General features: G+C 41.4%; 29 non-coding genes across 29 annotated transcripts; all 29 read right to left on the reverse strand.

Moving 5' to 3' along the window:
* Positions 1-863: 863 nt before the first annotated feature.
* TRNAR-CCU (transfer RNA arginine (anticodon CCU)) lies at positions 864-936 on the reverse strand. Its single transcript has one exon. It is a non-coding gene; the product is annotated as a tRNA-Arg (tRNA).
* A 417-nt stretch (positions 937-1,353) lies between these two features.
* TRNAI-UAU (transfer RNA isoleucine (anticodon UAU)) lies at positions 1,354-1,446 on the reverse strand. Its single transcript is given in 2 exon segments — positions 1,354-1,389; positions 1,409-1,446. It is a non-coding gene; the product is annotated as a tRNA-Ile (tRNA).
* Positions 1,447-2,529: 1,083 nt separating this feature from the next.
* On the reverse strand, positions 2,530-2,602 carry TRNAR-CCU (transfer RNA arginine (anticodon CCU)). Its single transcript has one exon. It is a non-coding gene; the product is annotated as a tRNA-Arg (tRNA).
* A 417-nt stretch (positions 2,603-3,019) lies between these two features.
* TRNAI-UAU (transfer RNA isoleucine (anticodon UAU)) lies at positions 3,020-3,112 on the reverse strand. Its single transcript is given in 2 exon segments — positions 3,020-3,055; positions 3,075-3,112. It is a non-coding gene; the product is annotated as a tRNA-Ile (tRNA).
* A 1,082-nt stretch (positions 3,113-4,194) lies between these two features.
* Positions 4,195-4,267, reverse strand: TRNAR-CCU (transfer RNA arginine (anticodon CCU)). Its single transcript has one exon. It is a non-coding gene; the product is annotated as a tRNA-Arg (tRNA).
* A 417-nt stretch (positions 4,268-4,684) lies between these two features.
* On the reverse strand, positions 4,685-4,777 carry TRNAI-UAU (transfer RNA isoleucine (anticodon UAU)). The gene is given in 2 exon segments: positions 4,685-4,720; positions 4,740-4,777. It is a non-coding gene; the product is annotated as a tRNA-Ile (tRNA).
* Positions 4,778-5,858: 1,081 nt separating this feature from the next.
* Positions 5,859-5,931, reverse strand: TRNAR-CCU (transfer RNA arginine (anticodon CCU)). Its single transcript has one exon. It is a non-coding gene; the product is annotated as a tRNA-Arg (tRNA).
* Positions 5,932-6,348: 417 nt separating this feature from the next.
* TRNAI-UAU (transfer RNA isoleucine (anticodon UAU)) lies at positions 6,349-6,441 on the reverse strand. The gene is given in 2 exon segments: positions 6,349-6,384; positions 6,404-6,441. It is a non-coding gene; the product is annotated as a tRNA-Ile (tRNA).
* A 1,082-nt stretch (positions 6,442-7,523) lies between these two features.
* Positions 7,524-7,596, reverse strand: TRNAR-CCU (transfer RNA arginine (anticodon CCU)). Its single transcript has one exon. It is a non-coding gene; the product is annotated as a tRNA-Arg (tRNA).
* Positions 7,597-8,013: 417 nt separating this feature from the next.
* TRNAI-UAU (transfer RNA isoleucine (anticodon UAU)) lies at positions 8,014-8,106 on the reverse strand. The gene is given in 2 exon segments: positions 8,014-8,049; positions 8,069-8,106. It is a non-coding gene; the product is annotated as a tRNA-Ile (tRNA).
* Positions 8,107-9,187: 1,081 nt separating this feature from the next.
* TRNAR-CCU (transfer RNA arginine (anticodon CCU)) lies at positions 9,188-9,260 on the reverse strand. The gene has a single exon. It is a non-coding gene; the product is annotated as a tRNA-Arg (tRNA).
* A 417-nt stretch (positions 9,261-9,677) lies between these two features.
* Positions 9,678-9,770, reverse strand: TRNAI-UAU (transfer RNA isoleucine (anticodon UAU)). Its single transcript is given in 2 exon segments — positions 9,678-9,713; positions 9,733-9,770. It is a non-coding gene; the product is annotated as a tRNA-Ile (tRNA).
* Positions 9,771-10,853: 1,083 nt separating this feature from the next.
* TRNAR-CCU (transfer RNA arginine (anticodon CCU)) lies at positions 10,854-10,926 on the reverse strand. The gene has a single exon. It is a non-coding gene; the product is annotated as a tRNA-Arg (tRNA).
* A 417-nt stretch (positions 10,927-11,343) lies between these two features.
* TRNAI-UAU (transfer RNA isoleucine (anticodon UAU)) lies at positions 11,344-11,436 on the reverse strand. Its single transcript is given in 2 exon segments — positions 11,344-11,379; positions 11,399-11,436. It is a non-coding gene; the product is annotated as a tRNA-Ile (tRNA).
* A 1,083-nt stretch (positions 11,437-12,519) lies between these two features.
* Positions 12,520-12,592, reverse strand: TRNAR-CCU (transfer RNA arginine (anticodon CCU)). Its single transcript has one exon. It is a non-coding gene; the product is annotated as a tRNA-Arg (tRNA).
* A 417-nt stretch (positions 12,593-13,009) lies between these two features.
* TRNAI-UAU (transfer RNA isoleucine (anticodon UAU)) lies at positions 13,010-13,102 on the reverse strand. Its single transcript is given in 2 exon segments — positions 13,010-13,045; positions 13,065-13,102. It is a non-coding gene; the product is annotated as a tRNA-Ile (tRNA).
* A 1,083-nt stretch (positions 13,103-14,185) lies between these two features.
* On the reverse strand, positions 14,186-14,258 carry TRNAR-CCU (transfer RNA arginine (anticodon CCU)). Its single transcript has one exon. It is a non-coding gene; the product is annotated as a tRNA-Arg (tRNA).
* A 417-nt stretch (positions 14,259-14,675) lies between these two features.
* Positions 14,676-14,768, reverse strand: TRNAI-UAU (transfer RNA isoleucine (anticodon UAU)). Its single transcript is given in 2 exon segments — positions 14,676-14,711; positions 14,731-14,768. It is a non-coding gene; the product is annotated as a tRNA-Ile (tRNA).
* A 1,573-nt stretch (positions 14,769-16,341) lies between these two features.
* TRNAI-UAU (transfer RNA isoleucine (anticodon UAU)) lies at positions 16,342-16,434 on the reverse strand. Its single transcript is given in 2 exon segments — positions 16,342-16,377; positions 16,397-16,434. It is a non-coding gene; the product is annotated as a tRNA-Ile (tRNA).
* A 1,083-nt stretch (positions 16,435-17,517) lies between these two features.
* On the reverse strand, positions 17,518-17,590 carry TRNAR-CCU (transfer RNA arginine (anticodon CCU)). The gene has a single exon. It is a non-coding gene; the product is annotated as a tRNA-Arg (tRNA).
* A 417-nt stretch (positions 17,591-18,007) lies between these two features.
* TRNAI-UAU (transfer RNA isoleucine (anticodon UAU)) lies at positions 18,008-18,100 on the reverse strand. The gene is given in 2 exon segments: positions 18,008-18,043; positions 18,063-18,100. It is a non-coding gene; the product is annotated as a tRNA-Ile (tRNA).
* A 1,083-nt stretch (positions 18,101-19,183) lies between these two features.
* Positions 19,184-19,256, reverse strand: TRNAR-CCU (transfer RNA arginine (anticodon CCU)). The gene has a single exon. It is a non-coding gene; the product is annotated as a tRNA-Arg (tRNA).
* A 417-nt stretch (positions 19,257-19,673) lies between these two features.
* TRNAI-UAU (transfer RNA isoleucine (anticodon UAU)) lies at positions 19,674-19,766 on the reverse strand. The gene is given in 2 exon segments: positions 19,674-19,709; positions 19,729-19,766. It is a non-coding gene; the product is annotated as a tRNA-Ile (tRNA).
* Positions 19,767-20,848: 1,082 nt separating this feature from the next.
* TRNAR-CCU (transfer RNA arginine (anticodon CCU)) lies at positions 20,849-20,921 on the reverse strand. The gene has a single exon. It is a non-coding gene; the product is annotated as a tRNA-Arg (tRNA).
* Positions 20,922-21,338: 417 nt separating this feature from the next.
* On the reverse strand, positions 21,339-21,431 carry TRNAI-UAU (transfer RNA isoleucine (anticodon UAU)). Its single transcript is given in 2 exon segments — positions 21,339-21,374; positions 21,394-21,431. It is a non-coding gene; the product is annotated as a tRNA-Ile (tRNA).
* Positions 21,432-22,514: 1,083 nt separating this feature from the next.
* TRNAR-CCU (transfer RNA arginine (anticodon CCU)) lies at positions 22,515-22,587 on the reverse strand. The gene has a single exon. It is a non-coding gene; the product is annotated as a tRNA-Arg (tRNA).
* Positions 22,588-23,004: 417 nt separating this feature from the next.
* Positions 23,005-23,097, reverse strand: TRNAI-UAU (transfer RNA isoleucine (anticodon UAU)). Its single transcript is given in 2 exon segments — positions 23,005-23,040; positions 23,060-23,097. It is a non-coding gene; the product is annotated as a tRNA-Ile (tRNA).
* Positions 23,098-24,179: 1,082 nt separating this feature from the next.
* TRNAR-CCU (transfer RNA arginine (anticodon CCU)) lies at positions 24,180-24,252 on the reverse strand. The gene has a single exon. It is a non-coding gene; the product is annotated as a tRNA-Arg (tRNA).
* Positions 24,253-24,669: 417 nt separating this feature from the next.
* On the reverse strand, positions 24,670-24,762 carry TRNAI-UAU (transfer RNA isoleucine (anticodon UAU)). Its single transcript is given in 2 exon segments — positions 24,670-24,705; positions 24,725-24,762. It is a non-coding gene; the product is annotated as a tRNA-Ile (tRNA).
* Positions 24,763-24,942: the final 180 nt, after the last annotated feature.

Genomic DNA, 24,942 nt, shown 5'->3' on the forward strand with positions numbered 1-24,942 from the left:
CTTTTTTGAAAGAAAAAATGATATTGCAACTGCTATCGTGACGTGTTAGGGATATATTCATGCATGTTTGAAAAGTTACTAAATATCCACTGTAAAGCAAGAAGTGGCAGGTAATACCAAGTACCTTTGGATCAAGGTCCGTTTGTGGGTAAACCCAGATAAAACACAAGAGTTGTTAATACATTTGAAATGCCACTATCCAGCAACTGTGTTGAGCATTTTGATGCTCTATTTTTCAGAAAATCTGCCGATCCACGTCAGATTCTATTTCTGACTGCTTGCGGCAAGAAGACTTCTGAATGTGTCCCAAAGCAGTGGCTATCAGTGTGAATCTCAACAAATGCAACAACACCATGTCATATGAAGCAAAGGAAGCACACCTCTAAGGAGCGATTCTGATTGCTATTCGTATACATGTTGATACATCAGGAAAAACATTTCTGAAACTGGCACAACAAGGACATAAAATGCCTTCCTGCAAATTAAGCTTACCAACGATACTTGTCAGGGTGGCTTTTTTGCTTGAAGATTTTAGGCCACCGGATTTGCATGCCACAATGGGATGTCTGGAGAATGTCGGAGAAAATGCAAAGCTCTTTCCTAATAAAAGCAGCGTTGCCTTTGTGGGGAGTTGAACATATTGTTTGGCAGAAACATTGCAGGAGATTTGGTTTTGGACAAGAGGACTTGTAGCCATCTTGCAGAAGTTTCCATTCAGTTGATAGCATGCTGCTGAACTAATCTGAGTTCTACTAGGAGAAGGCACGCATATTAATTAAGGCAACAGGAAAGGGAACTCCTAAAGGTTTTATTCTAAAGCCTTGCTTTAGATGTGACTTGAAAGAGTCAAGCAAGATCTCAAACACCCCAGATGGGACTCGAACCCACAATCCCTGGCTTAGGAGGCCAGTGCCTTATCCATTAGGCCACTGGGGCTTTCGCTAGATGACAGCAAAGACTTTTTTTTTCTTTCAGAAGGCATCCGTTCTCTTACTTTACAAGGTAAGGGTGGCAAAATCTTTGTTTTTATTTTCCCTTGTAAACTTGCTACAGAATTGCAAGCGGTTTGAGCTACAAAGTCAGAAGAATGAGTTTTCTGAAAGAGAAAAGCCATGTCGCAGCTCTCCACACCTCTTTTCATCAAGTAGAAGGCGCACATTTTCTTTATCTGTTCTGGTCCACAATTTAAAGAATGTGGTCAGTGTAACAGAAAGACAGCTCATTCAAGCACCCTTGAGGAAAGAAACTTGAGTTTCTTTGGGCGCTTATTGCCCTGTTGTAAAGTTCTCAGGCCATAGGGTGCAAGTGCAGATTACATTTTCCATGAATAAAGGCAAAAAGCAAGAAACTGCATGCTCCAGGTGAGGCTCGAACTCACAACCTCGGCATTGCTCAACAGATACTGCCATATAAGTACCGCGCGCTGACCGATTGCGCCACTGGAGCACAGAAGCCATCACGGAAAGCCATCACCCATGTCTCCTTGGTTTCAAATAGGCCTTCAAGTAATCCGAAACCTAAAATCGTGCTTATCCCAGACAAAAGAGAATATTTTTTCTCTCATAGCAAGAAATGGTAGCATATAAGTACTCCTAGAAAAAAAAAAAACACTGCCAAATCCACTTGACTGGAGCTCAAGGACAGTATTTAAAAAATAAAAGTAGAACTTTTTTGAAAGAAAAAATGATATTGCAACTGCTATCGTGACGTGTTAGGGATATATTCATGCATGTTTGAAAAGTTACTAAATATCCACTGTAAAGCAAGAAGTGGCAGGTAATACCAAGTACCTTTGGATCAAGGTCCGTTTGTGGGTAAACCCAGATAAAACACAAGAGTTGTTAATACATTTGAAATGCCACTATCCAGCAACTGTGTTGAGCATTTTGATGCTCTATTTTTCAGAAAATCTGCCGATCCACGTCAGATTCTATTTCTGACTGCTTGCGGCAAGAAGACTTCTGAATGTGTCCCAAAGCAGTGGCTATCAGTGTGAATCTCAACAAATGCAACAACACCATGTCATATGAAGCAAAGGAAGCACACCTCTAAGGAGCGATTCTGATTGCTATTCGTATACATGTTGATACATCAGGAAAAACATTTCTGAAACTGGCACAACAAGGACATAAAATGCCTTCCTGCAAATTAAGCTTACCAACGATACTTGTCAGGGTGGCTTTTTTGCTTGAAGATTTTAGGCCACCGGATTTGCATGCCACAATGGGATGTCTGGAGAATGTCGGAGAAAATGCAAAGCTCTTTCCTAATAAAAGCAGCGTTGCCTTTGTGGGGAGTTGAACATATTGTTTGGCAGAAACATTGCAGGAGATTTGGTTTTGGACAAGAGGACTTGTAGCCATCTTGCAGAAGTTTCCATTCAGTTGATAGCATGCTGCTGAACTAATCTGAGTTCTACTAGGAGAAGGCACGCATATTAATTAAGGCAACAGGAAAGGGAACTCCTAAAGGTTTTATTCTAAAGCCTTGCTTTAGATGTGACTTGAAAGAGTCAAGCAAGATCTCAAACACCCCAGATGGGACTCGAACCCACAATCCCTGGCTTAGGAGGCCAGTGCCTTATCCATTAGGCCACTGGGGATTTCGCTAGATGACAGCAAAGACTTTTTTTTTCTTTCAGAAGGCATCCGTTCTCTTACTTTACAAGGTAAGGGTGGCAAAATCTTTGTTTTTATTTTCCCTTGTAAACTTGCTACAGAATTGCAAGCGGTTTGAGCTACAAAGTCAGAAGAATGAGTTTTCTGAAAGAGAAAAGCCATGTCGCAGCTCTCCACACCTCTTTTCATCAAGTAGAAGGCGCACATTTTCTTTATCTGTTCTGGTCCACAATTTAAAGAATGTGGTCAGTGTAACAGAAAGACAGCTCATTCAAGCACCCTTGAGGAAAGAACCTTGAGTTTCTTTGGGCGCTTATTGCCCTGTTGTAAAGTTCTCAGGCCATAGGGTGCAAGTGCAGATTACATTTTCCATGAATAAAGGCAAAAAGCAAGAAACTGCATGCTCCAGGTGAGGCTCGAACTCACAACCTCGGCATTGCTCAACAGATACTGCCATATAAGTACCGCGCGCTGACCGATTGCGCCACTGGAGCACAGAAGCCATCACGGAAATCCATCACCCATGTCTCCTTGGTTTCAAATAGGCCTTCAAGTGATCCGAAACCTAAAATCGTGCTTATCCCAGACAAAAGAGAATATTTTTTCTCTCATAGCAAGAAATGGTAGCATATAAGTACTCCTAGAAAAAAAAAAACACCGCCAAATCCACTTGACTGGAGCTCAAGGACAGTATTTTAAAAATAAAAGTAGAACTTTTTTGAAAGAAAAAATGATATTGCAACTGCTATCGTGACGTGTTAGGGATATATTCATGCATGTTTGAAAAGTTACTAAATATCCACTGTAAAGCAAGAAGTGGCAGGTAATACCAAGTACCTTTGGATCAAGGTCCGTTTGTGGGTAAACCCAGATAAAACACAAGAGTTGTTAATACATTTGAAATGCCACTATCCAGCAACTGTGTTGAGCATTTTGATGCTCTATTTTTCAGAAAATCTGCCGATCCACGTCAGATTCTATTTCTGACTGCTTGCGGCAAGAAGACTTCTGAATGTGTCCCAAAGCAGTGGCTATCAGTGTGAATCTCAACAAATGCAACAACACCATGTCATATGAAGCAAAGGAAGCACACCTCTAAGGAGCGATTCTGATTGCTATTCGTATACATGTTGATACATCAGGAAAAACATTTCTGAAACTGGCACAAAAAGGACATAAAATGCCTTCCTGCAAATTAAGCTTACCAACGATACTTGTCAGGGTGGCTTTTTTGCTTGAAGATTTTAGGCCACCGGATTTGCATGCCACAATGGGATGTCTGGAGAATGTCGGAGAAAATGCAAAGCTCTTTCCTAATAAAAGCAGCGTTGCCTTTGTGGGGAGTTGAACATATTGTTTGGCAGAAACATTGCAGGAGATTTGGTTTTGGACAAGAGGACTTGTAGCCATCTTGCAGAAGTTTCCATTCAGTTGATAGCATGCTGCTGAACTAATCTGAGTTCTACTAGGAGAAGGCACGCATATTAATTAAGGCAACAGGAAAGGGAAGTCCTAAAGGTTTTATTCTAAAGCCTTGCTTTAGATGTGACTTGAAAGAGTCAAGCAAGATCTCAAACACCCCAGATGGGACTCGAACCCACAATCCCTGGCTTAGGAGGCCAGTGCCTTATCCATTAGGCCACTGGGGCTTTCGCTAGATGACAGCAAAGACTTTTTTTTTCTTTCAGAAGGCATCCGTTCTCTTACTTTACAAGGTAAGGGTGGCAAAATCTTTGTTTTTATTTTCCCTTGTAAACTTGCTACAGAATTGCAAGCGGTTTGAGCTACAAAGTCAGAAGAATGAGTTTTCTGAAAGAGAAAAGCCATGTCGCAGCTCTCCACACCTCTTTTCATCAAGTAGAAGGCGCACATTTTCTTTATCTGTTCTGGTCCACAATTTAAAGAATGTGGTCAGTGTAACAGAAAGACAGCTCATTCAAGCACCCTTGAGGAAAGAACCTTGAGTTTCTTTGGGCGCTTATTGCCCTGTTGTAAAGTTCTCAGGCCATAGGGTGCAAGTGCAGATTACATTTTCCATGAATAAAGGCAAAAAGCAAGAAACTGCATGCTCCAGGTGAGGCTTGAACTCACAACCTCGGCATTGCTCAACAGATACTGCCATATAAGTACCGCGCGCTGACCGATTGCGCCACTGGAGCACAGAAGCCATCACGGAAATCCATCACCCATGTCTCCTTGGTTTCAAATAGGCCTTCAAGTGATCCGAAACCTAAAATCGTGCTTATCCCAGACAAAAGAGAATATTTTTTCTCTCATAGCAAGAAATGGTAGCATATAAGTACTCCTAGAAAAAAAAAACACCGCCAAATCCACTTGACTGGAGCTCAAGGACAGTATTTAAAAAATAAAAGTAGAACTTTTTTGAAAGAAAAAATGATATTGCAACTGCTATCGTGACGTGTTAGGGATATATTCATGCATGTTTGAAAAGTTACTAAATATCCACTGTAAAGCAAGAAGTGGCAGGTAATACCAAGTACCTTTGGATCAAGGTCCGTTTGTGGGTAAACCCAGATAAAACACAAGAGTTGTTAATACATTTGAAATGCCACTATCCAGCAACTGTGTTGAGCATTTTGATGCTCTATTTTTCAGAAAATCTGCCGATCCACGTCAGATTCTATTTCTGACTGCTTGCGGCAAGAAGACTTCTGAATGTGTCCCAAAGCAGTGGCTATCAGTGTGAATCTCAACAAATGCAACAACACCATGTCATATGAAGCAAAGGAAGCACACCTCTAAGGAGCGATTCTGATTGCTATTCGTATACATGTTGATACATCAGGAAAAACATTTCTGAAACTGGCACAACAAGGACATAAAATGCCTTCCTGCAAATTAAGCTTACCAACGATACTTGTCAGGGTGGCTTTTTTGCTTGAAGATTTTAGGCCACCGGATTTGCATGCCACAATGGGATGTCTGGAGAATGTCGGAGAAAATGCAAAGCTCTTTCCTAATAAAAGCAGCGTTGCCTTTGTGGGGAGTTGAACATATTGTTTGGCAGAAACATTGCAGGAGATTTGGTTTTGGACAAGAGGACTTGTAGCCATCTTGCAGAAGTTTCCATTCAGTTGATAGCATGCTGCTGAACTAATCTGAGTTCTACTAGGAGAAGGCACGCATATTAATTAAGGCAACAGGAAAGGGAACTCCTAAAGGTTTTATTCTAAAGCCTTGCTTTAGATGTGACTTGAAAGAGTCAAGCAAGATCTCAAACACCCCAGATGGGACTCGAACCCACAATCCCTGGCTTAGGAGGCCAGTGCCTTATCCATTAGGCCACTGGGGCTTTCGCTAGATGACAGCAAAGACTTTTTTTTTCATTTAGAAGGCATCCGTTCTCTTACTTTACAAGGTAAGGGTGGCAAAATCTTTGTTTTTATTTTCCCTTGTAAACTTGCTACAGAATTGCAAGCGGTTTGAGCTACAAAGTCAGAAGAATGAGTTTTCTGAAAGAGAAAAGCCATGTCGCAGCTCTCCACACCTCTTTTCATCAAGTAGAAGGCGCACATTTTCTTTATCTGTTCTGGTCCACAATTTAAAGAATGTGGTCAGTGTAACAGAAAGACAGCTCATTCAAGCACCCTTGAGGAAAGAACCTTGAGTTTCTTTGGGCGCTTATTGCCCTGTTGTAAAGTTCTCAGGCCATAGGGTGCAAGTGCAGATTACATTTTCCATGAATAAAGGCAAAAAGCAAGAAACTGCATGCTCCAGGTGAGGCTTGAACTCACAACCTCGGCATTGCTCAACAGATACTGCCATATAAGTACCGCGCGCTGACCGATTGCGCCACTGGAGCACAGAAGCCATCACGGAAATCCATCACCCATGTCTCCTTGGTTTCAAATAGGCCTTCAAGTGATCCGAAACCTAAAATCGTGCTTATCCCAGACAAAAGAGAATATTTTTTCTCTCATAGCAAGAAATGGTAGCATATAAGTACTCCTAGAAAAAAAAAAACACCGCCAAATCCACTTGACTGGAGCTCAAGGACAGTATTCTAAAAATAAAAGTAGAACTTTTTTGAAAGAAAAAATGATATTGCAACTGCTATCGTGACGTGTTAGGGATATATTCATGCATGTTTGAAAAGTTACTAAATATCCACTGTAAAGCAAGAAGTGGCAGGTAATACCAAGTACCTTTGGATCAAGGTCCGTTTGTGGGTAAACCCAGATAAAATACAAGAGTTGTTAATACATTTGAAATGCCACTATCCAGCAACTGTGTTGAGCATTTTGATGCTCTATTTTTCAGAAAATCTGCCGATCCACGTCAGATTCTATTTCTGACTGCTTGCGGCAAGAAGACTTCTGAATGTGTCCCAAAGCAGTGGCTATCAGTGTGAATCTCAACAAATGCAACAACACCATGTCATATGAAGCAAAGGAAGCACACCTCTAAGGAGCGATTCTGATTGCTATTCGTATACATGTTGATACATCAGGAAAAACATTTCTGAAACTGGCACAAAAAGGACATAAAATGCCTTCCTGCAAATTAAGCTTACCAACGATACTTGTCAGGGTGGGTTTTTTGCTTGAAGATTTTAGGCCACCGGATTTGCATGCCACAATGGGATGTCTGGAGAATGTCGGAGAAAATGCAAAGCTCTTTCCTAATAAAAGCAGCGTTTCCTTTGTGGGGAGTTGAACATATTGTTTGGCAGAAACATTGCAGGAGATTTGGTTTTGGACAAGAGGACTTGTAGCCATCTTGCAGAAGTTTCCATTCAGTTGATAGCATGCTGCTGAACTAATCTGAGTTCTACTAGGAGAAGGCACACATATTAATTAAGGCAACAGGAAAGGGAAGTCCTAAAGGTTTTATTCTAAAGCCTTGCTTTAGATGTGACTTGAAAGAGTCAAGCAAGATCTCAAACACCCCAGTTGGGACTCGAACCCACAATCCCTGGCTTAGGAGGCCAGTGCCTTATCCATTAGGCCACTGGGGCTTTCGCTAGATGACAGCAAAGACTTTTTTTTTCATTTAGAAGGCATCCGTTCTCTTACTTTACAAGGTAAGGGTGGCAAAATCTTTGTTTTTATTTTCCCTTGTAAACTTGCTACAGAATTGCAAGCGGTTTGAGCTACAAAGTCAGAAGAATGAGTTTTCTGAAAGAGAAAAGCCATGTCGCAGCTCTCCACACCTCTTTTCATCAAGTAGAAGGCGCACATTTTCTTTATCTGTTCTGGTCCACAATTTAAAGAATGTGGTCAGTGTAACAGAAAGACAGCTCATTCAAGCACCCTTGAGGAAAGAACCTTGAGTTTCTTTGGGCGCTTATTGCCCTGTTGTAAAGTTCTCAGGCCATAGGGTGCAAGTGCAGATTACATTTTCCATGAATAAAGGCAAAAAGCAAGAAACTGCATGCTCCAGGTGAGGCTTGAACTCACAACCTCGGCATTGCTCAACAGATACTGCCATATAAGTACCGCGCGCTGACCGATTGCGCCACTGGAGCACAGAAGCCATCACGGAAATCCATCACCCATGTCTCCTTGGTTTCAAATAGGCCTTCAAGTGATCCGAAACCTAAAATCGTGCTTATCCCAGACAAAAGAGAATATTTTTTCTCTCATAGCAAGAAATGGTAGCATATAAGTACTCCTAGAAAAAAAAAACACCGCCAAATCCACTTGACTGGAGCTCAAGGACAGTATTTAAAAAATAAAAGTAGAACTTTTTTGAAAGAAAAAATGATATTGCAACTGCTATCGTGACGTGTTAGGGATATATTCATGCATGTTTGAAAAGTTACTAAATATCCACTGTAAAGCAAGAAGTGGCAGGTAATACCAAGTACCTTTGGATCAAGGTCCGTTTGTGGGTAAACCCAGATAAAACACAAGAGTTGTTAATACATTTGAAATGCCACTATCCAGCAACTGTGTTGAGCATTTTGATGCTCTATTTTTCAGAAAATCTGCCGATCCACGTCAGATTCTATTTCTGACTGCTTGCGGCAAGAAGACTTCTGAATGTGTCCCAAAGCAGTGGCTATCAGTGTGAATCTCAACAAATGCAACAACACCATGTCATATGAAGCAAAGGAAGCACACCTCTAAGGAGCGATTCTGATTGCTATTCGTATACATGTTGATACATCAGGAAAAACATTTCTGAAACTGGCACAAAAAGGACATAAAATGCCTTCCTGCAAATTAAGCTTACCAACGATACTTGTCAGGGTGGCTTTTTTGCTTGAAGATTTTAGGCCACCGGATTTGCATGCCACAATGGGATGTCTGGAGAATGTCGGAGAAAATGCAAAGCTCTTTCCTAATAAAAGCAGCGTTTCCTTTGTTTGGAGTTGAACATATTGTTTGGCAGAAACATTGCAGGAGATTTGGTTTTGGACAAGAGGACTTGTAGCCATCTTGCAGAAGTTTCCATTCAGTTGATAGCATGCTGCTGAACTAATCTGAGTTCTACTAGGAGAAGGCACGCATATTAATTAAGGCAACAGGAAAGGGAAGTCCTAAAGGTTTTATTCTAAAGCCTTGCTTTAGATGTGACTTGAAAGAGTCAAGCAAGATCTCAAACACCCCAGATGGGACTCGAACCCACAATCCCTGGCTTAGGAGGCCAGTGCCTTATCCATTAGGCCACTGGGGCTTTCGCTAGATGACAGCAAAGACTTTTTTTTTCTTTCAGAAGGCATCCGTTCTCTTACTTTACAAGGTAAGGGTGGCAAAATCTTTGTTTTTATTTTCCCTTGTAAACTTGCTACAGAATTGCAAGCGGTTTGAGCTACAAAGTCAGAAGAATGAGTTTTCTGAAAGAGAAAAGCCATGTCGCAGCTCTCCACACCTCTTTTCATCAAGTAGAAGGCGCACATTTTCTTTATCTGTTCTGGTCCACAATTTAAAGAATGTGGTCAGTGTAACAGAAAGACAGCTCATTCAAGCACCCTTGAGGAAAGAACCTTGAGTTTCTTTGGGCGCTTATTGCCCTGTTGTAAAGTTCTCAGGCCATAGGGTGCAAGTGCAGATTACATTTTCCATGAATAAAGGCAAAAAGCAAGAAACTGCATGCTCCAGGTGAGGCTCGAACTCACAACCTCGGCATTGCTCAACAGATACTGCCATATAAGTACCGCGCGCTGACCGATTGCACCACTGGAGCACAGAAGCCATCACGGAAATCCATCACCCATGTCTCCTTGGTTTCAAATAGGCCTTCAAGTGATCCGAAACCTAAAATCGTGCTTATCCCAGACAAAAGAGAATATTTTTTCTCTCATAGCAAGAAATGGTAGCATATAAGTACTCCTAGAAAAAAAAAAAACACTGCCAAATCCACTTGACTGGAGCTCAAGGACAGTATTTAAAAAATAAAAGTAGAACTTTTTTGAAAGAAAAAATGATATTGCAACTGCTATCGTGACGTGTTAGGGATATATTCATGCATGTTTGAAAAGTTACTAAATATCCACTGTAAAGCAAGAAGTGGCAGGTAATACCAAGTACCTTTGGATCAAGGTCCGTTTGTGGGTAAACCCAGATAAAACACAAGAGTTGTTAATACATTTGAAATGCCACTATCCAGCAACTGTGTTGAGCATTTTGATGCTCTATTTTTCAGAAAATCTGCCGATCCACGTCAGATTCTATTTCTGACTGCTTGCGGCAAGAAGACTTCTGAATGTGTCCCAAAGCAGTGGCTATCAGTGTGAATCTCAACAAATGCAACAACACCATGTCATATGAAGCAAAGGAAGCACACCTCTAAGGAGCGATTCTGATTGCTATTCGTATACATGTTGATACATCAGGAAAAACATTTCTGAAACTGGCACAACAAGGACATAAAATGCCTTCCTGCAAATTAAGCTTACCAACGATACTTGTCAGGGTGGCTTTTTTGCTTGAAGATTTTAGGCCACCGGATTTGCATGCCACAATGGGATGTCTGGAGAATGTCGGAGAAAATGCAAAGCTCTTTCCTAATAAAAGCAGCGTTGCCTTTGTGGGGAGTTGAACATATTGTTTGGCAGAAACATTGCAGGAGATTTGGTTTTGGACAAGAGGACTTGTAGCCATCTTGCAGAAGTTTCCATTCAGTTGATAGCATGCTGCTGAACTAATCTGAGTTCTACTAGGAGAAGGCACGTATATTAATTAAGGCAACAGGAAAGGGAACTCCTAAAGGTTTTATTCTAAAGCCTTGCTTTAGATGTGACTTGAAAGAGTCAAGCAAGATCTCAAACACCCCAGATGGGACTCGAACCCACAATCCCTGGCTTAGGAGGCCAGTGCCTTATCCATTAGGCCACTGGGGCTTTCGCTAGATGACAGCAAAGACTTTTTTTTTCTTTCAGAAGGCATCCGTTCTCTTACTTTACAAGGTAAGGGTGGCAAAATCTTTGTTTTTATTTTCCCTTGTAAACTTGCTACAGAATTGCAAGCGGTTTGAGCTACAAAGTCAGAAGAATGAGTTTTCTGAAAGAGAAAAGCCATGTCGCAGCTCTCCACACCTCTTTTCATCAAGTAGAAGGCGCACATTTTCTTTATCTGTTCTGGTCCACAATTTAAAGAATGTGGTCAGTGTAACAGAAAGACAGCTCATTCAAGCACCCTTGAGGAAAGAAACTTGAGTTTCTTTGGGCGCTTATTGCCCTGTTGTAAAGTTCTCAGGCCATAGGGTGCAAGTGCAGATTACATTTTCCATGAATAAAGGCAAAAAGCAAGAAACTGCATGCTCCAGGTGAGGCTCGAACTCACAACCTCGGCATTGCTCAACAGATACTGCCATATAAGTACCGCGCGCTGACCGATTGCGCCACTGGAGCACAGAAGCCGTCAAGGAAATCCATCACCCATGTCTCCTTGGTTTCAAATAGGCCTTCAAGTGATCCGAAACCTAAAATCGTGCTTATCCCAGACAAAAGAGAATATTTTTTCTCTCATAGCAAGAAATGGTAGCATATAAGTACTCCTAGAAAAAAAAAAAACACCGCCAAATCCACTTGACTGGAGCTCAAGGACAGTATTTAAAAAATAAAAGTAGAACTTTTTTGAAAGAAAAAATGATATTGCAACTGCTATCGTGACGTGTTAGGGATATATTCATGCATGTTTGAAAAGTTACTAAATATCCACTGTAAAGCAAGAAGTGGCAGGTAATACCAAGTACCTTTGGATCAAGGTCCGTTTGTGGGTAAACCCAGATAAAACACAAGAGTTGTTAATACATTTGAAATGCCACTATCCAGCAACTGTGTTGAGCATTTTGATGCTCTATTTTTCAGAAAATCTGCCGATCCACGTCAGATTCTATTTCTGACTGCTTGCGGCAAGAAGACTTCTGAATGTGTCCCAAAGCAGTGGCTATCAGTGTGAATCTCAACAAATGCAACAACACCATGTCATATGAAGCAAAGGAAGCACACCTCTAAGGAGCGATTCTGATTGCTATTCGTATACATGTTGATACATCAGGAAAAACATTTCTGAAACTGGCACAAAAAGGACATAAAATGCCTTCCTGCAAATTAAGCTTACCAACGATACTTGTCAGGGTGGCTTTTTTGCTTGAAGATTTTAGGCCACCGGATTTGCATGCCACAATGGGATGTCTGGAGAATGTCGGAGAAAATGCAAAGCTCTTTCCTAATAAAAGCAGCGTTTCCTTTGTGGGGAGTTGAACATATTGTTTGGCAGAAACATTGCAGGAGATTTGGTTTTGGACAAGAGGACTTGTAGCCATCTTGCAGAAGTTTCCATTCAGTTGATAGCATGCTGCTGAACTAATCTGAGTTCTACTAGGAGAAGGCACGCATATTAATTAAGGCAACAGGAAAGGGAAGTCCTAAAGGTTTTATTCTAAAGCCTTGCTTTAGATGTGACTTGAAAGAGTCAAGCAAGATCTCAAACACCCCAGATGGGACTCGAACCCACAATCCCTGGCTTAGGAGGCCAGTGCCTTATCCATTAGGCCACTGGGGCTTTCGCTAGATGACAGCAAAGACTTTTTTTTCCATTTAGAAGGCATCCGTTCTCTTACTTTACAAGGTAAGGGTGGCAAAATCTTTGTTTTTATTTTCCCTTGTAAACTTGCTACAGAATTGCAAGCGGTTTGAGCTACAAAGTCAGAAGAATGAGTTTTCTGAAAGAGAAAAGCCATGTCGCAGCTCTCCACACCTCTTTTCATCAAGTAGAAGGCGCACATTTTCTTTATCTGTTCTGGTCCACAATTTAAAGAATGTGGTCAGTGTAACAGAAAGACAGCTCATTCAAGCACCCTTGAGGAAAGAACCTTGAGTTTCTTTGGGCGCTTATTGCCCTGTTGTAAAGTTCTCAGGCCATAGGGTGCAAGTGCAGATTACATTTTCCATGAATAAAGGCAAAAAGCAAGAAACTGCATGCTCCAGGTGAGGCTCGAACTCACAACCTCGGCATTGCTCAACAGATACTGCCATATAAGTACCGCGCGCTGACCGATTGCACCACTGGAGCACAGAAGCCATCACGGAAATCCATCACCCATGTCTCCTTGGTTTCAAATAGGCCTTCAAGTGATCCGAAACCTAAAATCGTGCTTATCCCAGACAAAAGAGAATATTTTTTCTCTCATAGCAAGAAATGGTAGCATATAAGTACTCCTAGAAAAAAAAAAAACACTGCCAAATCCACTTGACTGGAGCTCAAGGACAGTATTTAAAAAATAAAAGTAGAACTTTTTTGAAAGAAAAAATGATATTGCAACTGCTATCGTGACGTGTTAGGGATATATTCATGCATGTTTGAAAAGTTACTAAATATCCACTGTAAAGCAAGAAGTGGCAGGTAATACCAAGTACCTTTGGATCAAGGTCCGTTTGTGGGTAAACCCAGATAAAACACAAGAGTTGTTAATACATTTGAAATGCCACTATCCAGCAACTGTGTTGAGCATTTTGATGCTCTATTTTTCAGAAAATCTGCCGATCCACGTCAGATTCTATTTCTGACTGCTTGCGGCAAGAAGACTTCTGAATGTGTCCCAAAGCAGTGGCTATCAGTGTGAATCTCAACAAATGCAACAACACCATGTCATATGAAGCAAAGGAAGCACACCTCTAAGGAGCGATTCTGATTGCTATTCGTATACATGTTGATACATCAGGAAAAACATTTCTGAAACTGGCACAACAAGGACATAAAATGCCTTCCTGCAAATTAAGCTTACCAACGATACTTGTCAGGGTGGCTTTTTTGCTTGAAGATTTTAGGCCACCGGATTTGCATGCCACAATGGGATGTCTGGAGAATGTCGGAGAAAATGCAAAGCTCTTTCCTAATAAAAGCAGCGTTGCCTTTGTGGGGAGTTGAACATATTGTTTGGCAGAAACATTGCAGGAGATTTGGTTTTGGACAAGAGGACTTGTAGCCATCTTGCAGAAGTTTCCATTCAGTTGATAGCATGCTGCTGAACTAATCTGAGTTCTACTAGGAGAAGGCACGTATATTAATTAAGGCAACAGGAAAGGGAACTCCTAAAGGTTTTATTCTAAAGCCTTGCTTTAGATGTGACTTGAAAGAGTCAAGCAAGATCTCAAACACCCCAGATGGGACTCGAACCCACAATCCCTGGCTTAGGAGGCCAGTGCCTTATCCATTAGGCCACTGGGGCTTTCGCTAGATGACAGCAAAGACTTTTTTTTTCTTTCAGAAGGCATCCGTTCTCTTACTTTACAAGGTAAGGGTGGCAAAATCTTTGTTTTTATTTTCCCTTGTAAACTTGCTACAGAATTGCAAGCGGTTTGAGCTACAAAGTCAGAAGAATGAGTTTTCTGAAAGAGAAAAGCCATGTCGCAGCTCTCCACACCTCTTTTCATCAAGTAGAAGGCGCACATTTTCTTTATCTGTTCTGGTCCACAATTTAAAGAATGTGGTCAGTGTAACAGAAAGACAGCTCATTCAAGCACCCTTGAGGAAAGAAACTTGAGTTTCTTTGGGCGCTTATTGCCCTGTTGTAAAGTTCTCAGGCCATAGGGTGCAAGTGCAGATTACATTTTCCATGAATAAAGGCAAAAAGCAAGAAACTGCATGCTCCAGGTGAGGCTCGAACTCACAACCTCGGCATTGCTCAACAGATACTGCCATATAAGTACCGCGCGCTGACCGATTGCGCCACTGGAGCACAGAAGCCGTCAAGGAAATCCATCACCCATGTCTCCTTGGTTTCAAATAGGCCTTCAAGTGATCCGAAACCTAAAATCGTGCTTATCCCAGACAAAAGAGAATATTTTTTCTCTCATAGCAAGAAATGGTAGCATATAAGTACTCCTAGAAAAAAAAAAAACACCGCCAAATCCACTTGACTGGAGCTCAAGGACAGTATTTAAAAAATAAAAGTAGAACTTTTTTGAAAGAAAAAATGATATTGCAACTGCTATCGTGACGTGTTAGGGATATATTCATGCATGTTTGAAAAGTTACTAAATATCCACTGTAAAGCAAGAAGTGGCAGGTAATACCAAGTACCTTTGGATCAAGGTCCGTTTGTGGGTAAACCCAGATAAAACACAAGAGTTGTTAATACATTTGAAATGCCACTATCCAGCAACTGTGTTGAGCATTTTGATGCTCTATTTTTCAGAAAATCTGCCGATCCACGTCAGATTCTATTTCTGACTGCTTGCGGCAAGAAGACTTCTGAATGTGTCCCAAAGCAGTGGCTATCAGTGTGAATCTCAACAAATGCAACAACACCATGTCATATGAAGCAAAGGAAGCACACCTCTAAGGAGCGATTCTGATTGCTATTCGTATACATGTTGATACATCAGGAAAAACATTTCTGAAACTGGCACAAAAAGGACATAAAATGCCTTCCTGCAAATTAAGCTTACCAACGATACTTGTCAGGGTGGCTTTTTTGCTTGAAGATTTTAGGCCACCGGATTTGCATGCCACAATGGGATGTCTGGAGAATGTCGGAGAAAATGCAAAGCTCTTTCCTAATAAAAGCAGCGTTTCCTTTGTGGGGAGTTGAACATATTGTTTGGCAGAAACATTGCAGGAGATTTGGTTTTGGACAAGAGGACTTGTAGCCATCTTGCAGAAGTTTCCATTCAGTTGATAGCATGCTGCTGAACTAATCTGAGTTCTACTAGGAGAAGGCACGCATATTAATTAAGGCAACAGGAAAGGGAAGTCCTAAAGGTTTTATTCTAAAGCCTTGCTTTAGATGTGACTTGAAAGAGTCAAGCAAGATCTCAAACACCCGAGATGGGACTCGAACCCACAATCCCTGGCTTAGGAGGCCAGTGCCTTATCTATTAGGCCACTGGGGCTTTCGCTAGATGACAGCAAAGACTTTTTTTTTCTTTCAGAAGGCATCCGTTCTCTTACTTTACAAGGTAAGGGTGGCAAAATCTTTGTTTTTATTTTCCCTTGTAAACTTGCTACAGAATTGCAAGCGGTTTGAGCTACAAAGTCAGAAGAATGAGTTTTCTGAAAGAGAAAAGCCATGTCGCAGCTCTCCACACCTCTTTTCATCAAGTAGAAGGCGCACATTTTCTTTATCTGTTCTGGTCCACAATTTAAAGAATGTGGTCAGTGTAACAGAAAGACAGCTCATTCAAGCACCCTTGAGGAAAGAACCTTGAGTTTCTTTGGGCGCTTATTGCCCTGTTGTAAAGTTCTCAGGCCATAGGGTGCAAGTGCAGATTACATTTTCCATGAATAAAGGCAAAAAGCAAGAAACTGCATGCTCCAGGTGAGGCTCGAACTCACAACCTCGGCATTGCTCAACAGATACTGCCATATAAGTACCGCGCGCTGACCGATTGCGCCACTGGAGCACAGAAGCCATCACGGAAATCCATCACCCATGTCTCCTTGGTTTCAAATAGGCCTTCAAGTGATCCGAAACCTAAAATCGTGCTTATCCCAGACAAAAGAGAATATTTTTTCTCTCATAGCAAGAAATGGTAGCATATAAGTACTCCTAGAAAAAAAAAAAACACTGCCAAATCCACTTGACTGGAGCTCAAGGACAGTATTTAAAAAATAAAAGTAGAACTTTTTTGAAAGAAAAAATGATATTGCAACTGCTATCGTGACGTGTTAGGGATATATTCATGCATGTTTGAAAAGTTACTAAATATCCACTGTAAAGCAAGAAGTGGCAGGTAATACCAAGTACCTTTGGATCAAGGTCCGTTTGTGGGTAAACCCAGATAAAACACAAGAGTTGTTAATACATTTGAAATGCCACTATCCAGCAACTGTGTTGAGCATTTTGATGCTCTATTTTTCAGAAAATCTGCCGATCCACGTCAGATTCTATTTCTGACTGCTTGCGGCAAGAAGACTTCTGAATGTGTCCCAAAGCAGTGGCTATCAGTGTGAATCTCAACAAATGCAACAACACCATGTCATATGAAGCAAAGGAAGCACACCTCTAAGGAGCGATTCTGATTGCTATTCGTATACATGTTGATACATCAGGAAAAACATTTCTGAAACTGGCACAACAAGGACATAAAATGCCTTCCTGCAAATTAAGCTTACCAACGATACTTGTCAGGGTGGCTTTTTTGCTTGAAGATTTTAGGCCACCGGATTTGCATGCCACAATGGGATGTCTGGAGAATGTCGGAGAAAATGCAAAGCTCTTTCCTAATAAAAGCAGCGTTGCCTTTGTGGGGAGTTGAACATATTGTTTGGCAGAAACATTGCAGGAGATTTGGTTTTGGACAAGAGGACTTGTAGCCATCTTGCAGAAGTTTCCATTCAGTTGATAGCATGCTGCTGAACTAATCTGAGTTCTACTAGGAGAAGGCACGCATATTAATTAAGGCAACAGGAAAGGGAACTCCTAAAGGTTTTATTCTAAAGCCTTGCTTTAGATGTGACTTGAAAGAGTCAAGCAAGATCTCAAACACCCCAGATGGGACTCGAACCCACAATCCCTGGCTTAGGAGGCCAGTGCCTTATCCATTAGGCCACTGGGGCTTTCGCTAGATGACAGCAAAGACTTTTTTTTTCTTTCAGAAGGCATCCGTTCTCTTACTTTACAAGGTAAGGGTGGCAAAATCTTTGTTTTTATTTTCCCTTGTAAACTTGCTACAGAATTGCAAGCGGTTTGAGCTACAAAGTCAGAAGAATGAGTTTTCTGAAAGAGAAAAGCCATGTCGCAGCTCTCCACACCTCTTTTCATCAAGTAGAAGGCGCACATTTTCTTTATCTGTTCTGGTCCACAATTTAAAGAATGTGGTCAGTGTAACAGAAAGACAGCTCATTCAAGCACCCTTGAGGAAAGAAACTTGAGTTTCTTTGGGCGCTTATTGCCCTGTTGTAAAGTTCTCAGGCCATAGGGTGCAAGTGCAGATTACATTTTCCATGAATAAAGGCAAAAAGCAAGAAACTGCATGCTCCAGGTGAGGCTCGAACTCACAACCTCGGCATTGCTCAACAGATACTGCCATATAAGTACCGCGCGCTGACCGATTGCGCCACTGGAGCACAGAAGCCATCACGGAAATCCATCACCCATGTCTCCTTGGTTTCAAATAGGCCTTCAAGTAATCCGAAACCTAAAATCGTGCTTATCCCAGACAAAAGAGAATATTTTTTCTCTCATAGCAAGAAATGGTAGCATATAAGTACTCCTAGAAAAAAAAAAAACACTGCCAAATCCACTTGACTGGAGCTCAAGGACAGTATTTAAAAAATAAAAGTAGAACTTTTTTGAAAGAAAAAATGATATTGCAACTGCTATCGTGACGTGTTAGGGATATATTCATGCATGTTTGAAAAGTTACTAAATATCCACTGTAAAGCAAGAAGTGGCAGGTAATACCAAGTACCTTTGGATCAAGGTCCGTTTGTGGGTAAACCCAGATAAAACACAAGAGTTGTTAATACATTTGAAATGCCACTATCCAGCAACTGTGTTGAGCATTTTGATGCTCTATTTTTCAGAAAATCTGCCGATCCACGTCAGATTCTATTTCTGACTGCTTGCGGCAAGAAGACTTCTGAATGTGTCCCAAAGCAGTGGCTATCAGTGTGAATCTCAACAAATGCAACAACACCATGTCATATGAAGCAAAGGAAGCACACCTCTAAGGAGCGATTCTGATTGCTATTCGTATACATGTTGATACATCAGGAAAAACATTTCTGAAACTGGCACAACAAGGACATAAAATGCCTTCCTGCAAATTAAGCTTACCAACGATACTTGTCAGGGTGGCTTTTTTGCTTGAAGATTTTAGGCCACCGGATTTGCATGCCACAATGGGATGTCTGGAGAATGTCGGAGAAAATGCAAAGCTCTTTCCTAATAAAAGCAGCGTTGCCTTTGTGGGGAGTTGAACATATTGTTTGGCAGAAACATTGCAGGAGATTTGGTTTTGGACAAGAGGACTTGTAGCCATCTTGCAGAAGTTTCCATTCAGTTGATAGCATGCTGCTGAACTAATCTGAGTTCTACTAGGAGAAGGCACGCATATTAATTAAGGCAACAGGAAAGGGAAGTCCTAAAGGTTTTATTCTAAAGCCTTGCTTTAGATGTGACTTGAAAGAGTCAAGCAAGATCTCAAACACCCCAGATGGGACTCGAACCCACAATCCCTGGCTTAGGAGGCCAGTGCCTTATCCATTAGGCCACTGGGGCTTTCGCTAGATGACAGCAAAGACTTTTTTTTTCTTTCAGAAGGCATCCGTTCTCTTACTTTACAAGGTAAGGGTGGCAAAATCTTTGTTTTTATTTTCCCTTGTAAACTTGCTACAGAATTGCAAGCGGTTTGAGCTACAAAGTCAGAAGAATGAGTTTTCTGAAAGAGAAAAGCCATGTCGCAGCTCTCCACACCTCTTTTCATCAAGTAGAAGGCGCACATTTTCTTTATCTGTTCTGGTCCACAATTTAAAGAATGTGGTCAGTGTAACAGAAAGACAGCTCATTCAAGCACCCTTGAGGAAAGAACCTTGAGTTTCTTTGGGCGCTTATTGCCCTGTTGTAAAGTTCTCAGGCCATAGGGTGCAAGTGCAGATTCCATTTTCCATGAATAAAGGCAAAAAGCAAGAAACTGCATGCTCCAGGTGAGGCTCGAACTCACAACCTCGGCATTGCTCAACAGATACTGCCATATAAGTACCGCGCGCTGACCGATTGCGCCACTGGAGCACAGAAGCCATCACGGAAATCCATCACCCATGTCTCCTTGGTTTCAAATAGGCCTTCAAGTGATCCGAAACCTAAAATCGTGCTTATCCCAGACAAAAGAGAATATTTTTTCTCTCATAGCAAGAAATGGTAGCATATAAGTACTCCTAGAAAAAAAAAAACACTGCCAAATCCACTTGACTGGAGCTCAAGGACAGTATTTAAAAAATAAAAGTAGAACTTTTTTGAAAGAAAAAATGATATTGCAACTGCTATCGTGACGTGTTAGGGATATATTCATGCATGTTTGAAAAGTTACTAAATATCCACTGTAAAGCAAGAAGTGGCAGGTAATACCAAGTACCTTTGGATCAAGGTCCGTTTGTGGGTAAACCCAGATAAAACACAAGAGTTGTTAATACATTTGAAATGCCACTATCCAGCAACTGTGTTGAGCATTTTGATGCTCTATTTTTCAGAAAATCTGCCGATCCACGTCAGATTCTATTTCTGACTGCTTGCGGCAAGAAGACTTCTGAATGTGTCCCAAAGCAGTGGCTATCAGTGTGAATCTCAACAAATGCAACAACACCATGTCATATGAAGCAAAGGAAGCACACCTCTAAGGAGCGATTCTGATTGCTATTCGTATACATGTTGATACATCAGGAAAAACATTTCTGAAACTGGCACAACAAGGACATAAAATGCCTTCCTGCAAATTAAGCTTACCAACGATACTTGTCAGGGTGGCTTTTTTGCTTGAAGATTTTAGGCCACCGGATTTGCATGCCACAATGGGATGTCTGGAGAATGTCGGAGAAAATGCAAAGCTCTTTCCTAATAAAAGCAGCGTTGCCTTTGTGGGGAGTTGAACATATTGTTTGGCAGAAACATTGCAGGAGATTTGGTTTTGGACAAGAGGACTTGTAGCCATCTTGCAGAAGTTTCCATTCAGTTGATAGCATGCTGCTGAACTAATCTGAGTTCTACTAGGAGAAGGCACGCATATTAATTAAGGCAACAGGAAAGGGAACTCCTAAAGGTTTTATTCTAAAGCCTTGCTTTAGATGTGACTTGAAAGAGTCAAGCAAGATCTCAAACACCCCAGATGGGACTCGAACCCACAATCCCTGGCTTAGGAGGCCAGTGCCTTATCCATTAGGCCACTGGGGCTTTCGCTAGATGACAGCAAAGACTTTTTTTTTCTTTCAGAAGGCATCCGTTCTCTTACTTTACAAGGTAAGGGTGGCAAAATCTTTGTTTTTATTTTCCCTTGTAAACTTGCTACAGAATTGCAAGCGGTTTGAGCTACAAAGTCAGAAGAATGAGTTTTCTGAAAGAGAAAAGCCATGTCGCAGCTCTCCACACCTCTTTTCATCAAGTAGAAGGCGCACATTTTCTTTATCTGTTCTGGTCCACAATTTAAAGAATGTGGTCAGTGTAACAGAAAGACAGCTCATTCAAGCACCCTTGAGGAAAGAAACTTGAGTTTCTTTGGGCGCTTATTGCCCTGTTGTAAAGTTCTCAGGCCATAGGGTGCAAGTGCAGATTACATTTTCCATGAATAAAGGCAAAAAGCAAGAAACTGCATGCTCCAGGTGAGGCTCGAACTCACAACCTCGGCATTGCTCAACAGATACTGCCATATAAGTACCGCGCGCTGACCGATTGCGCCACTGGAGCACAGAAGCCATCACGGAAAGCCATCACCCATGTCTCCTTGGTTTCAAATAGGCCTTCAAGTAATCCGAAACCTAAAATCGTGCTTATCCCAGACAAAAGAGAATATTTTTTCTCTCATAGCAAGAAATGGTAGCATATAAGTACTCCTAGAAAAAAAAAAAACACTGCCAAATCCACTTGACTGGAGCTCAAGGACAGTATTTAAAAAATAAAAGTAGAACTTTTTTGAAAGAAAAAATGATATTGCAACTGCTATCGTGACGTGTTAGGGATATATTCATGCATGTTTGAAAAGTTACTAAATATCCACTGTAAAGCAAGAAGTGGCAGGTAATACCAAGTACCTTTGGATCAAGGTCCGTTTGTGGGTAAACCCAGATAAAACACAAGAGTTGTTAATACATTTGAAATGCCACTATCCAGCAACTGTGTTGAGCATTTTGATGCTCTATTTTTCAGAAAATCTGCCGATCCACGTCAGATTCTATTTCTGACTGCTTGCGGCAAGAAGACTTCTGAATGTGTCCCAAAGCAGTGGCTATCAGTGTGAATCTCAACAAATGCAACAACACCATGTCATATGAAGCAAAGGAAGCACACCTCTAAGGAGCGATTCTGATTGCTATTCGTATACATGTTGATACATCAGGAAAAACATTTCTGAAACTGGCACAACAAGGACATAAAATGCCTTCCTGCAAATTAAGCTTACCAACGATACTTGTCAGGGTGGCTTTTTTGCTTGAAGATTTTAGGCCACCGGATTTGCATGCCACAATGGGATGTCTGGAGAATGTCGGAGAAAATGCAAAGCTCTTTCCTAATAAAAGCAGCGTTGCCTTTGTGGGGAGTTGAACATATTGTTTGGCAGAAACATTGCAGGAGATTTGGTTTTGGACAAGAGGACTTGTAGCCATCTTGCAGAAGTTTCCATTCAGTTGATAGCATGCTGCTGAACTAATCTGAGTTCTACTAGGAGAAGGCACGCATATTAATTAAGGCAACAGGAAAGGGAACTCCTAAAGGTTTTATTCTAAAGCCTTGCTTTAGATGTGACTTGAAAGAGTCAAGCAAGATCTCAAACACCCCAGATGGGACTCGAACCCACAATCCCTGGCTTAGGAGGCCAGTGCCTTATCCATTAGGCCACTGGGGATTTCGCTAGATGACAGCAAAGACTTTTTTTTTCTTTCAGAAGGCATCCGTTCTCTTACTTTACAAGGTAAGGGTGGCAAAATCTTTGTTTTTATTTTCCCTTGTAAACTTGCTACAGAATTGCAAGCGGTTTGAGCTACAAAGTCAGAAGAATGAGTTTTCTGAAAGAGAAAAGCCATGTCGCAGCTCTCCACACCTCTTTTCATCAAGTAGAAGGCGCACATTTTCTTTATCTGTTCTGGTCCACAATTTAAAGAATGTGGTCAGTGTAACAGAAAGACAGCTCATTCAAGCACCCTTGAGGAAAGAACCTTGAGTTTCTTTGGGCGCTTATTGCCCTGTTGTAAAGTTCTCAGGCCATAGGGTGCAAGTGCAGATTACATTTTCCATGAATAAAGGCAAAAAGCAAGAAACTGCATGCTCCAGGTGAGGCTCGAACTCACAACCTCGGCATTGCTCAACAGATACTGCCATATAAGTACCGCGCGCTGACCGATTGCGCCACTGGAGCACAGAAGCCATCACGGAAATCCATCACCCATGTCTCCTTGGTTTCAAATAGGCCTTCAAGTGATCCGAAACCTAAAATCGTGCTTATCCCAGACAAAAGAGAATATTTTTTCTCTCATAGCAAGAAATGGTAGCATATAAGTACTCCTAGAAAAAAAAAAACACCGCCAAATCCACTTGACTGGAGCTCAAGGACAGTATTTTAAAAATAAAAGTAGAACTTTTTTGAAAGAAAAAATGATATTGCAACTGCTATCGTGACGTGTTAGGGATATATTCATGCATGTTTGAAAAGTTACTAAATATCCACTGTAAAGCAAGAAGTGGCAGGTAATACCAAGTACCTTTGGATCAAGGTCCGTTTGTGGGTAAACCCAGATAAAACACAAGAGTTGTTAATACATTTGAAATGCCACTATCCAGCAACTGTGTTGAGCATTTTGATGCTCTATTTTTCAGAAAATCTGCCGATCCACGTCAGATTCTATTTCTGACTGCTTGCGGCAAGAAGACTTCTGAATGTGTCCCAAAGCAGTGGCTATCAGTGTGAATCTCAACAAATGCAACAACACCATGTCATATGAAGCAAAGGAAGCACACCTCTAAGGAGCGATTCTGATTGCTATTCGTATACATGTTGATACATCAGGAAAAACATTTCTGAAACTGGCACAAAAAGGACATAAAATGCCTTCCTGCAAATTAAGCTTACCAACGATACTTGTCAGGGTGGCTTTTTTGCTTGAAGATTTTAGGCCACCGGATTTGCATGCCACAATGGGATGTCTGGAGAATGTCGGAGAAAATGCAAAGCTCTTTCCTAATAAAAGCAGCGTTGCCTTTGTGGGGAGTTGAACATATTGTTTGGCAGAAACATTGCAGGAGATTTGGTTTTGGACAAGAGGACTTGTAGCCATCTTGCAGAAGTTTCCATTCAGTTGATAGCATGCTGCTGAACTAATCTGAGTTCTACTAGGAGAAGGCACGCATATTAATTAAGGCAACAGGAAAGGGAAGTCCTAAAGGTTTTATTCTAAAGCCTTGCTTTAGATGTGACTTGAAAGAGTCAAGCAAGATCTCAAACACCCCAGATGGGACTCGAACCCACAATCCCTGGCTTAGGAGGCCAGTGCCTTATCCATTAGGCCACTGGGGCTTTCGCTAGATGACAGCAAAGACTTTTTTTTTCTTTCAGAAGGCATCCGTTCTCTTACTTTACAAGGTAAGGGTGGCAAAATCTTTGTTTTTATTTTCCCTTGTAAACTTGCTACAGAATTGCAAGCGGTTTGAGCTACAAAGTCAGAAGAATGAGTTTTCTGAAAGAGAAAAGCCATGTCGCAGCTCTCCACACCTCTTTTCATCAAGTAGAAGGCGCACATTTTCTTTATCTGTTCTGGTCCACAATTTAAAGAATGTGGTCAGTGTAACAGAAAGACAGCTCATTCAAGCACCCTTGAGGAAAGAACCTTGAGTTTCTTTGGGCGCTTATTGCCCTGTTGTAAAGTTCTCAGGCCATAGGGTGCAAGTGCAGATTACATTTTCCATGAATAAAGGCAAAAAGCAAGAAACTGCATGCTCCAGGTGAGGCTTGAACTCACAACCTCGGCATTGCTCAACAGATACTGCCATATAAGTACCGCGCGCTGACCGATTGCGCCACTGGAGCACAGAAGCCATCACGGAAATCCATCACCCATGTCTCCTTGGTTTCAAATAGGCCTTCAAGTGATCCGAAACCTAAAATCGTGCTTATCCCAGACAAAAGAGAATATTTTTTCTCTCATAGCAAGAAATGGTAGCATATAAGTACTCCTAGAAAAAAAAAACACCGCCAAATCCACTTGAC

This window comes from Lithobates pipiens, unplaced genomic scaffold, assembly GCF_037356315.1.
Source record: "Lithobates pipiens isolate NorthernLeopardFrog02 unplaced genomic scaffold, aLitPip1_a1.2 Scaffold_8, whole genome shotgun sequence".
Lineage (NCBI taxonomy): Eukaryota > Metazoa > Chordata > Amphibia > Anura > Ranidae > Lithobates > Lithobates pipiens.